General features: G+C 34.8%; 1 pseudogene; it reads right to left on the bottom strand.

Moving 5' to 3' along the window:
• Positions 1–9,248: 9,248 nt before the first annotated feature.
• On the bottom strand, positions 9,249–9,348 carry LOC138805153 (U6 spliceosomal RNA; annotated as a pseudogene).
• Positions 9,349–10,967: the final 1,619 nt, after the last annotated feature.

Raw genomic sequence — 10,967 nt, 5'->3', positions numbered from 1 at the left:
ATTCTTCACTCTCAAGTCTGTAGTATTAGATTATTGTTTAGGTTCCTCCTAGCAATATGATTTTGTGAAATCCTGTATCAAGCAATATATTTCTTTCACTAGAAGAGAAACCTCTGTCAAACAATTAATAATAGCTTATTCTCCTCCTGACATTCATCTGTAGTTTTAATTTCTTCATATATTTCATGATCTGTCTGTGTATGACAAAGACTGCCATGAAAATAAAAACACCCTTCTCAGCACTTAGCATGTGTATACCATTCATAGATACTGAAATTGCTTTGGAATAAATAATGTTCACCCTGACTATCTTGAGAAAGAAGAATTGGTTTCTCAGCACTTTAGGTAAGAACTTGAGGGAAAGAAACAAAAGGAAAAGTGAGGAACAACTCAACACATAGATTCAAATGAAACAAAACAACCCAAGAATACACAAACTAATTCAGTACTCAAGAACCTGCAGGAAATGCAAAGATTTAAAAAAAATCAACTATGACAATTTATGAAATTCGTGACTACATGGGAGTGCACTGTTGTGAGGATAGTGGCTAAAGCCAGACTGAACAGAAAGTTCTGTACACAATGCCATGCACCTGTTATTCTAAATGCCAGGAAGAATAACATCAAGTGGACTGAGGCCAAGTTCATACACAAATAGGATGCCAGTTTCTAGCTGAAAAATAATCAGGATAACTTAGGGCTGGGGGCATGACAAAGTGGTTAGAACACCTATTTGAAGGGAACAAAACACTCAATTCAGACTCTAATGTTAGGGGTATTAAAGACAAAAGCTATGATTTTAAATAATTAGAACAATTGTAACACTTGAGTATTTTAGTGGAGAAAAATCCATTAGAGAGATAGAATGAACCCACGTTCCAATTCTCCTTTGATAATGTTTAGTGGTACCTTGCAAATGAACATGGATGTGCCTTTGGGTGATGGAAATACTCTACTTACACCAGTGTAAATTAAATAGATTTTTTGAGTAGATTGTAGTTCTTGAACCAAGAACCTGAGTGATGTCCCTGAGCTTTTTCTCTCAAGGCTACCACTCTAATACTTTGAGCCACAGTTCCAATTCTGATTTTCTGTTAGTTGTTTGGAGATAAGAGGCTCATGTACTTTTCTGCCCAGGATGGCTTCAAACCATGATCACCAGATCTCAGCCTCCTGAATAACCAGGATTCCAGGCATGATGCGTCGATGGTTTTCATAATTTAGTAAATTGAATAGTTACAGAAGTTATAAATTATCATTGTAACCTGTGTAATATACGTGTGTATGTATAGATCAATGCATACATTTAGAAATATATTAACATATTTTTGCATCTACAGTAGATTTATGAAATCATCATTCATTATAAAAATAAAATGGAAACAAAAGTTAATACAAAGTGAATTGTTACACGTTTCTTTTTGTTGATTAGAACATGAATTGTGAGAATTAGTTTGGGAAAAACATCTCTTCTTTCACAAAATGGATAATTGCTATTAATTCCAATCCATCTATTTGCCCATATTGTGCATCCTCACACATGAGTGTCAAAATCAAACAACACTTTTTACCTTTGTATTTAACTTACCTGTTATAATTTAGGGGATAGATGAAGTAATCAAATAAAGATTAAATTAATAGTAAGTGAGGCTATGAGTTAGAGCTGAAAAAGAATTTAAATATGACAATAACTAATTAATTGCATATTTCTTATTTTTACTGTGTTGTTATGTCCCTCATTCCCACATTAGGAAAGTACATAGAAGGTTCTCACTATATTATATGTAATTATTAAAAATGTATTGAAAGAATATGGACACAGTGTTGTTTTAGCTTATTGAGACCTGTATGGGGTAGTGTGTTTTTGAGGGCTTGCTGTACATTGTGATGGAGATGAAGGGAAGGATGTGCTTATTCTGGAAAACTGGCTAGAGGATTGCTCCCAGAAAGATAGTGATGAATTCTTCCAAAAGGTTACTGTAAAATCACTTTCACAACGATGTTTACTACTGCACTATTCACTGCAGCCAAGTTATGAAAACAGCCCAGATGCCCTTTGGTGGAGAGATGGTTGGCAAAAGAGTGTCATATATACATATGTGGATTGTACCTATCCATTATGAAGACTGTTACGTTTTTGGAAAGAAATGGATAGATCTAAAAATATGTTAAGTAAACGAAGTCATAGCCAGACACACAAAGTACCCATGTTCTGTCTCATATTTGGAAGCTAGAACTTTATACAAGTTTACACAGCAATATTAACCAAATCATGCTATTTGTAGAGGAGTATTTTTTTTTTTTGTCGGTCGTGGGGCTTGAACTCTGGGCCTGGGCGCTGTCCCTCAGCTCTTCAGCTCAAGGCGAGCGCTCTACCACTTGAGCTACAGCGCCACTTCCGGTTTTCTGGTGGTTTATCAGAGATAGGAGTCTCACAGTCTTTCCTGCCCGGGCTGGCTTTGAACCGCGATCCTCAGATCTCAGACTCCTGAGTAGCTAGGATTACAGGCGTGAGCCACCAGTGCCCGGCTAGTAGAGGAGTATTTAGAAGATGTTATTTTTTTTATAAAATTGAACTTTTAATCCAACAAAATGAATACCAGGAAACTATCAGTTGGAAGATGCAAGGAGAAGTCAAAGGGAAGGAATAAAGAGAATTATGGAGGAAGAACGTGAAGACATAATATTCAATGCAGATAGTATGAAACTAGAAAAAATTAAACTGTGGTGAGATTTAGAAGGGTAGGGAAAAGTTATATAAAGAGCCATTATACTAAAAAACATGATTTATTGAATAGAAATTCCCTTGTACAACTAGTTAAGATAATAGAAATATAATTAAAATCAATGAAGACATCTGATCTTAAACTGTGTTCTCTTTTTTTTTTGGGGGGGGGGGTCCGGTCGTGGGGCCTGTACTCTGGGCCTGGGCACTGTCCCTCAGCTCTTCAGCTCAAGGCTAGCGCTCTACCACTTGAGTCACAGCGCCACTTCCGTTTTTTTTTTCTTTTTTGCTTATGTGGTGCTGAGGAATTGAACCCAGGGCCTCAGGCATGCAAGGCAAGCACTCTACCACTGAGCCAACTTCCCAGCCCTTAAACTGTTCTCTTAAACCATGAGTAAATATAATAATTTCCTCCTCCGAAATTTTCTTTGCAGGTATTTTAATCATATTGACAGAAAAATGATCAGTGCCATGAAGATCAATACATCACATAGCACATCATAAAGAGACACAATAAAAATCACAGTAAAAAAATGTTAGAATTCATCACATGATAAAATAACAGGTAGAATTTGCCAAATGCTAATTGATTGTTTTTCCAAGTACTTTACTTATGGTATCTAATTTAATCCTCACAATAATTACATAAAGTGGAACTACTTACATTTTTAATTCTCAGATGATGATATTGAAATCTTCAGAGTTGTAATTACTAGTACAACATTGCACACATGGTAAATGTTAGCCTGAGGTCCATCTCTGACTGTATCAATTAACCTTATTCTATTTTATGTATAAAATAATAGCATTTAGTCTACAAATTCTAGGAAAATTTCTCAAAATTAATGTGTACACTCATAATATTTCAGTTTATCTTTGTTAGAAAACAGGGAACTATAATATGAAAAACTAAAGTTCATAATCAATGCATACCTCCCTGGTGAAAGAAGTACTAAAGTATAACATTCTTGATTTCTAGCAGAAATCATATTCTATCCCTTCACTCAACACTGCACTGACTGGTGACCCTATCTCTGTTTAACACTGTCTTACTGAAAGAATGAGCTCCCCAATTCCTGATGGAAACAGTCTGCAGGAGTTATACACCAATCATTTCCACATTGTAGCTCATCTAAGTTGTTTACCATTCGAAGTATTTTGATTGCTTTTTTTACCCAACATTTTGAGAGAAAGGTACTACTTTAAAATGCTATTAAAGCAAGACTGATATTAAAATCACCTTTGACTCCAGATAAATATTTTACCTTTCGTGTACCCAAAAATGCAGTCTGACCTATCATTAATGTTAGGAATGAGAGGATAAAAAATCGTAGACAACAAGACCTAAGCATGAATTAAAGCCTCTCCAACTTGTGAATACAATCGGTATAAAATGACATAAAGGTCTGGGAATGTGGCTCAGTGTTAGAGCACTTGCCTTATATGCATGAAGCCCTGGGTTCGATTCCTCAGCACCACATAAGCAAAAAGAGAAAGCCGCAAGTAGAGCTTTGGCTGAAGTGGAAGAGCGCTAGCCTTGAGCTGAAGAACTGAGGGACATTGCCCAGGCCAGACTTCAGGCCACACTACCAGACTCCCCCCATCCCCCCCAAAAGACATCAATACTACTATATTTGTTCAAAATTTCTTATGATACTGAAGATTCAATTTAAAACTGTTAACACTTGAAAATAACTCATTTTCTTGGGAGTAGGAAACAACACACAAGATTAATCCTAATCATTTTCAAAGACATTTCTTTATACTACGAATTAACTCTTATAACTACAAAGATTCTAAAAATAACTGAAGCATAGTAATACAAAGGACATAATTTAACTTCATCATGTACATTCAAAGGACTGTGCTAATAGAAAACAAAGTTCTATTAATATTAGCTCACCCAATTCACTTCCATTCTTTTATTCTATATCTTTTAGTTTCATAAAAACTGGCTTTTTATAAAATGATGCATAAAAAGCCTATATACCCACTTACATTTTCAGATTTTAACGTTTATTTCTGACATGTCTTTAGCTGTGTAGTCAATTAACTGAAATAACACTAAAATATTCAAAGGGCTTTCTGAAATTGCAAGACTCGCTCTGGGATGTTATTTATATTGGAAAAGATATTCAAAAAGCCTTATTTGTTAAAGTTGTGATAGTTACTCCCACAAAAGAACAATTAATGAAGAAACATTTGTATGTACAAAATAACTTCAAATGCATACACAATCTGGAAGTGACACATACTTTTTGTTTGTTTTCGCAATGTATATCTAACAAAGATATCCACAATACTGATTTTCAGTCAATTATGATGGGAGATTCAAACCTGAGAAATACAGGGTTTATTATCTTAGTGTGAATAGATAAGATCTTACAAAGAAAGTTATTTTCAACACAAATCCGGAAAGAGTTTATCCACCTTGAGTTTCACAGGAATAACCAGAGAGTAATACCTGTTTGGTCAAGTTGGTCAAAATCACTCCATGAGTATATCTTAAAAGTGTATCCAATTTAAGAGGTCAAATACATATTTTTTACTGACAGTCATCTTATAGCAATAACTTACTACCTAATTATATGTGTATGTCCTTGCCTAACATATACTAAGAGCTGAAAGTGATCTCTTTTATCTTACTTAATGGTGAAAATGCTCTGAATATGATGATGTTATTATTTGACAAATAAAATGTACAGAAGGGTGGTTCCACTGAAATGAGAGGACGTAACACGGATAAATAACAACATTGCAACACAGCTCTTTTCAGCATCACTCTGTCCACATTGGCAAGCAACATTGCAACCGCACACACACACATACATATACACACACAAGTGCACACTTGTACACACACATATACATGCATGCCAAATTCATGGTTTATTGTACAAAAAAGTTCAAATAAAATATTAGTGATTAGGAAAAATGATAATTTGCCTTATTACAAAATAATACATAATCCCGTCACCACGGTTGTTACATTTTACCTGTTTCTCCACATGTGACCACTTAATTAATTTTTAGTTCATTCATTCATTCATTCATTCATAAGTTTGGTTCTAATACTAGAGCGTGAACTAAGGGCCTGGCTCTGGCCCAGAATTTGTTATTTTTTTTGTTTTAGTTTTCTCAAGGCCAGCATTTTACTGCTTATACCACAGCTCCATTTCAACCTTTTGTGTTTACATTCAAATTATAATCTAATGGACTTTTTTTTCTTGGTCTGGTTTCAAAGCACAATCATCCGATTTCATCTTTCTGATTAGGTAGGATTAAAGACCAGAGCCACCCGTGTGGCTCCTACTTTTTCCAACACTTACGTAATGCACATACTTAGATAGTAATTTAAAACTGAAAGCATAGAAGCAAGATGTACAGTGATGATATTGTCCTGTCAGAAATTCAAGTTAGTATTGTAAATTTCTTAAGACCATACACAAAAAAATATTTAAGAAGAAATCTGATGTGTGTGTATATTTGTGTGTGTGGGTATTTGTCTGTGCTGTTGCAATATGTTCCACATATAAGCACTGTGCAGGGGTGTCCAGCCATTCACAGTTATTGCATGAATATCTGCCTTTAGATACCAACTCTTAAACAATGTTTAGGTGTCCACTCTAGGCTTCCCGATGAAGAGGGGTATACTCATCCTCATCCCTAGCATTCATATGAGCGGCCTTTTTGGATAGTAGTCTCCACACTGTAGTAAGCTGCAAGTCAAGCACGCTAACACTGAGCCACCTTCCCAGCCCAAGGATTAAGATTCTTGTCTGTAATTTGGTCAAAGCTATGTCTCTTTATGTAGGCTACTAAAATGTGTTTACTAATTTCAAGTAAATACATAAATTCTATTTCCATCTCTTTTAAAAAATAAAAAAAAAGTTTGCTCTGTAAATTGATTAGAAGCATGGATTTTGTGGCTAGCTAGGTCATTGCACATCTATATCTCTTTCATGGTTCTCATAAACAATATGATTGCTCCATAATTATCCTAATTTATTTTGCTTTCATATTTTTGGTTGCATCATTTCACTTTCTGCTCTTCTATTTCCCAAAACAGCACATCATTCACAGAAAAATACAGAAGTGGTTCTGTGGCTCAAGTGGTAGAGTGCTTGCCTTGATTTGAAGAGCTCAAGGACAGTGACCAGGCCCAGAGTTCAGGCCCCACAACTAATTTAAAAAAAGAATCTAAATACTTGATAATTCTATTAACAGATCTGACTGAAATCAGTTGAATCACACCTTTTTTGTACAATGAAGGAATAGGTCCAGGCTAGGAAAGCAGCAAGAGAAGGCAGGGAGATTGTATCTTTGACAAAACTTTGTGGAAAATGGAATCAAGGATTACTTACTGGTGATCCACTTGCACTAGAAGCATGATTCTGAACTATTGCTTGCTGATTCTGAACTATTGCATTGATGATTATATTCTCCAAGAAGAAAAAGTGAAATTTAATTGGTAGCAAAGGACTACTAATACATTTTGACTTCTCATTAAGCATCTTCATTCATCAAAATCACCTGACGACAATAGACAGGACTATTTTTAGATGAAAACAAGTGTCTTTCAAAAAACAAGAATTTAGGTAGTCATACAAAGAACTTCTATTTTACTACTGCATTATACATTTTTTTCTAAGGTTGGATACCAACATTAGAAAGCTACTAGAAAGCTCTTAACGCCCATATGTAGAATAGTGAGTTTTCTTACAATATAACATGGTATTTCCCAAATCATTCACATAGAAGGCATTGTTTCCTATTTTTTCATTCCTAGAAGAAGCTGCACATGAAGACACCACTGGTCCTCATTTTCAGTCTGTGCATTTGAATATGAAGGAAAATCTTTCCTCTGCTCTCTATCAATTTTCTACTCTCCATTTAGAATAATTTAGAATAGTAAAAATGAAAAAAGAGAAAATAAATCATGGTCAAAAATCATAAGCAGTAAATACACCAGATTTTTCTGAACAGTTCAACCAATGTGAACTATTAGGGAAATACATGGACATCTCATTCCCACTGGCACTCAAAGTCTCTGGTTAGGCAATTCTGATGAAGACAAGGAACAAGATGAAAAAGTGAGGAATGGTATCAATTGCAAGAAAAAAATGGAGTAGGATCCAAACAAATTTCTTCTTTGGGATGCCGAAATTAATCGGCTTACTATGGTGCAGGGACTACTTTAAAAAAAGGCCACCCAGATGAATACTAGGGATAAGGATGAGTATAACCCTCTTCATCTGGAAGCCTAGAGTGGACAATTAGACATTGTCCATGAGTTGGTAGCTCAAGGCAGATATTCATTCAATAACTCTGAATGGCTGGACACCCCTGCACAGTGCTTATATGTGGAATAATACCAGAATGGCTTCTGTCTTACTTCATCATGATGCAGATACCAATCCCCAAACTAAAGGCCTCTTGACCCCTTTGCATCTTGCTGCTGGGAGTAGAAACAGCAAAGATACTCTGTATCTCCTTCTATTGAACCATTATATCAAACCAGGTCTGAAGAACGACTTGGAAGAAACTGCATTTGATATTGCCAAAAGGATAAGTATGTTTCACTACCTATTTGAAGTTGTGGAAAGCTGTACAAATTGTTCTCCTAAGTCGTAATGGTTTGGTTAAGTTTCTTAAATTTCAAAAATGACAGTCCATCCTTTGTGTCCCTACAAATTTTTTTTCACAATACAAAGCAACAGCAATATCTTACTTTAAAATATCATGGAATCCATGGTATTCTTCCACGTGAATTGCCTGACTTTGTTGGCAAAATGTATTCAAGAGTTGTTTGTGTACATCTATAATGACTTCTGCAGAGTTTGTGATTTTTTTTAAATCATAAATAATTTTAACTTATCTGTTGAAATGAATAGTATAGGAACTAAAGATGTTCCTGGTGCTTTTCTGAAAAAAGTATATCTATGTTGGCATAATGTCCATAATCTATCTCATTCCCTCCTGGATATAATACTTTGAATTATACATTGTTATACAATGTATAGGTTCATTAATAAATGTGTCCTTTCAGATTGCATTCCATATAGAAGAAGTTTAAGATTCCTTTTTTTCTTAGGTCCTTATATTTTTTTTTTCTATGGGATAAAATGACAATGTTATCTAATTTCAAGTTTTGTAAAGCTTATGCTATGTAAAGGTCTTTCTAAGGTGAAGATTTAATACACTGATATCAAACTAACATTTATTTCTGTGAATTACATGTATTGTTACACTTGTATTTTTTTAATCAACTTTTTTTTAGGGGGGGGTCCGGTCGTTGTCCTTAACTCTGGGCCTGGGCGCAGTCCCTCAACTCTTCAGCTCAAGGCTAGCGCTCTACCACTTGAGTCACAGCACCACTTCCTGTTTTTTTTGTTTTTGCTTATGTGGTGCTGAAGAATCAAACCCAGGGCCTCATGCATGCAAGCAAGCCCTCTACCACTGAGCCACCTTCCCAGCCCCAACTTTTTAATAACTGTTTTTCATTTCTTGCATCAGAAGAATGAAAAATATTGAATACTTCACAAATTTTCATACCATCCTTGTGCAAGTGCCATGTTAATCTCTGTATTGTTGTAATTTGGGTAGACCTGCTGCTGAAGCATGGAGTATCCTCTTAATTTAAGTTCTTAATGATGCAATCTTTATACAGGCATATATCCATGGTTGCCTATTTGTAACAAGGAACCCTTAATGTTCCTAAAAATGCTATTGATCTTATTTATCTAAAATTCTGTGTATAGTGGAAGAAACTTGTATCGTTTGGTCGATTGCTCCCATTTATAATTTTTTTTATCAATGACTATTTTGTCATTTTCATTTTAAATTTGATCATACTTTTAAGCCTTTACAGCTAAATCCAAAGGTGATGGCTTTTCAGGTACTTATTTATCAACTCAGTTAGCTTTGTAGAGCTAATGGATTCAAAGTAAGCCTTGCTTAAGAGCTACTTCTAAACATCTGCAGCTTAAGATTTCCCAAATGAGGTCTTGCTGGGACAAATGTCTACGTGAACCTTTACCCATCTTCCATATAGGAACAGACCAACCAGAATATCTTACCCTGACAGCATAGATTGTCTTACTGGAACAAAACTAATCTTAGTTACAAGGAATCATAGAGAGATGAACAGTTCGGACTGAATTGTTCAGAATGGAAGGTATTTTATTAAAATATAATTGCTTATTATACTTATAATTTCAAAAGTAGCTCAAGCCAAGAAGGTGAAAAAATTGTTCAAATGCATAATTACCTACTGTGCTGGCCTCTCTATCATCCAACCAGGCAGGAACTGACACTACTGACTTTCTATCACCAAATATTTCCATACCTCCTGGAGAAGTCCATACGTTTCTCCTCGATATTAAGCCTTAAATTGGTAATGTTTAATCACAGTGTTTCCTCTTGCCACTAGGCTGTAAAGCAACAAATGGTAAAGCTTTAAGTCTAACTCTACCAAAAACGGAGGTAGAGATAATGGAATAACACTTTAAAACAGAGTTGGCTTTGATTCCCTCAGCACAACACAATAATGCAAAACAATTTTTATATTATATATACTTATATATTTTATATTTATATGTGCTGATTTTAAATTTCACACAGTGAACCTTAATAGAATTGATAATTAGACAAATATATTGACATTTATTCCCATAAATAGATTGGAATATAAATAATTAGGTTTAGAATATATACTAGAATATAAAAAGTATCAATGCAATATCTTCGTTATAAACTTGTGATACCTTCTATGTGTTGGTGGTCTTCTGAATTCACATTGCAAAATAACAGTATTGTTTTTGCTAATCTATAAGGGATTTTACTATGATGCTCTGTTTATTGTTTTAACTCGCTGGTCCCAAAATGTATTTCTCCATATTTCTGAAGCATTCTTACTGATTATACCCAATTTTGCTGATATTATGTCTAAAAGCTATTATTCTTCTGCAGGACCCACGGGTCCTAGGATACTAGATCCCAGTTATCTGCATCATCATATAACAAGGGCAAGACTTCTCACATAGGCCCATGCCACATGCTAACAGAAAATAATTGAAGACTCATCTAAATTTCTCATTTCCTATAATATTTCAGGGCCCCAATTCCTTACAAGAATTAGTAGTAATCAATTGTAAAATGCAAGGTAACTTAAAATGAAAGGTGAAATCACAAAACCTGAGAGAAAGTACTGTAATTAAAACTTTCAATTTACAGATGACCA

This window comes from Dipodomys merriami, unplaced genomic scaffold, assembly GCF_024711535.1.
Source record: "Dipodomys merriami isolate MVZ:Mamm:240054 unplaced genomic scaffold, mDipMer1.0.p SCAF_389, whole genome shotgun sequence".
Classification (NCBI taxonomy): domain Eukaryota; kingdom Metazoa; phylum Chordata; class Mammalia; order Rodentia; family Heteromyidae; genus Dipodomys; species Dipodomys merriami.
This window is presented reverse-complemented; position numbering and strand designations above follow the sequence as displayed.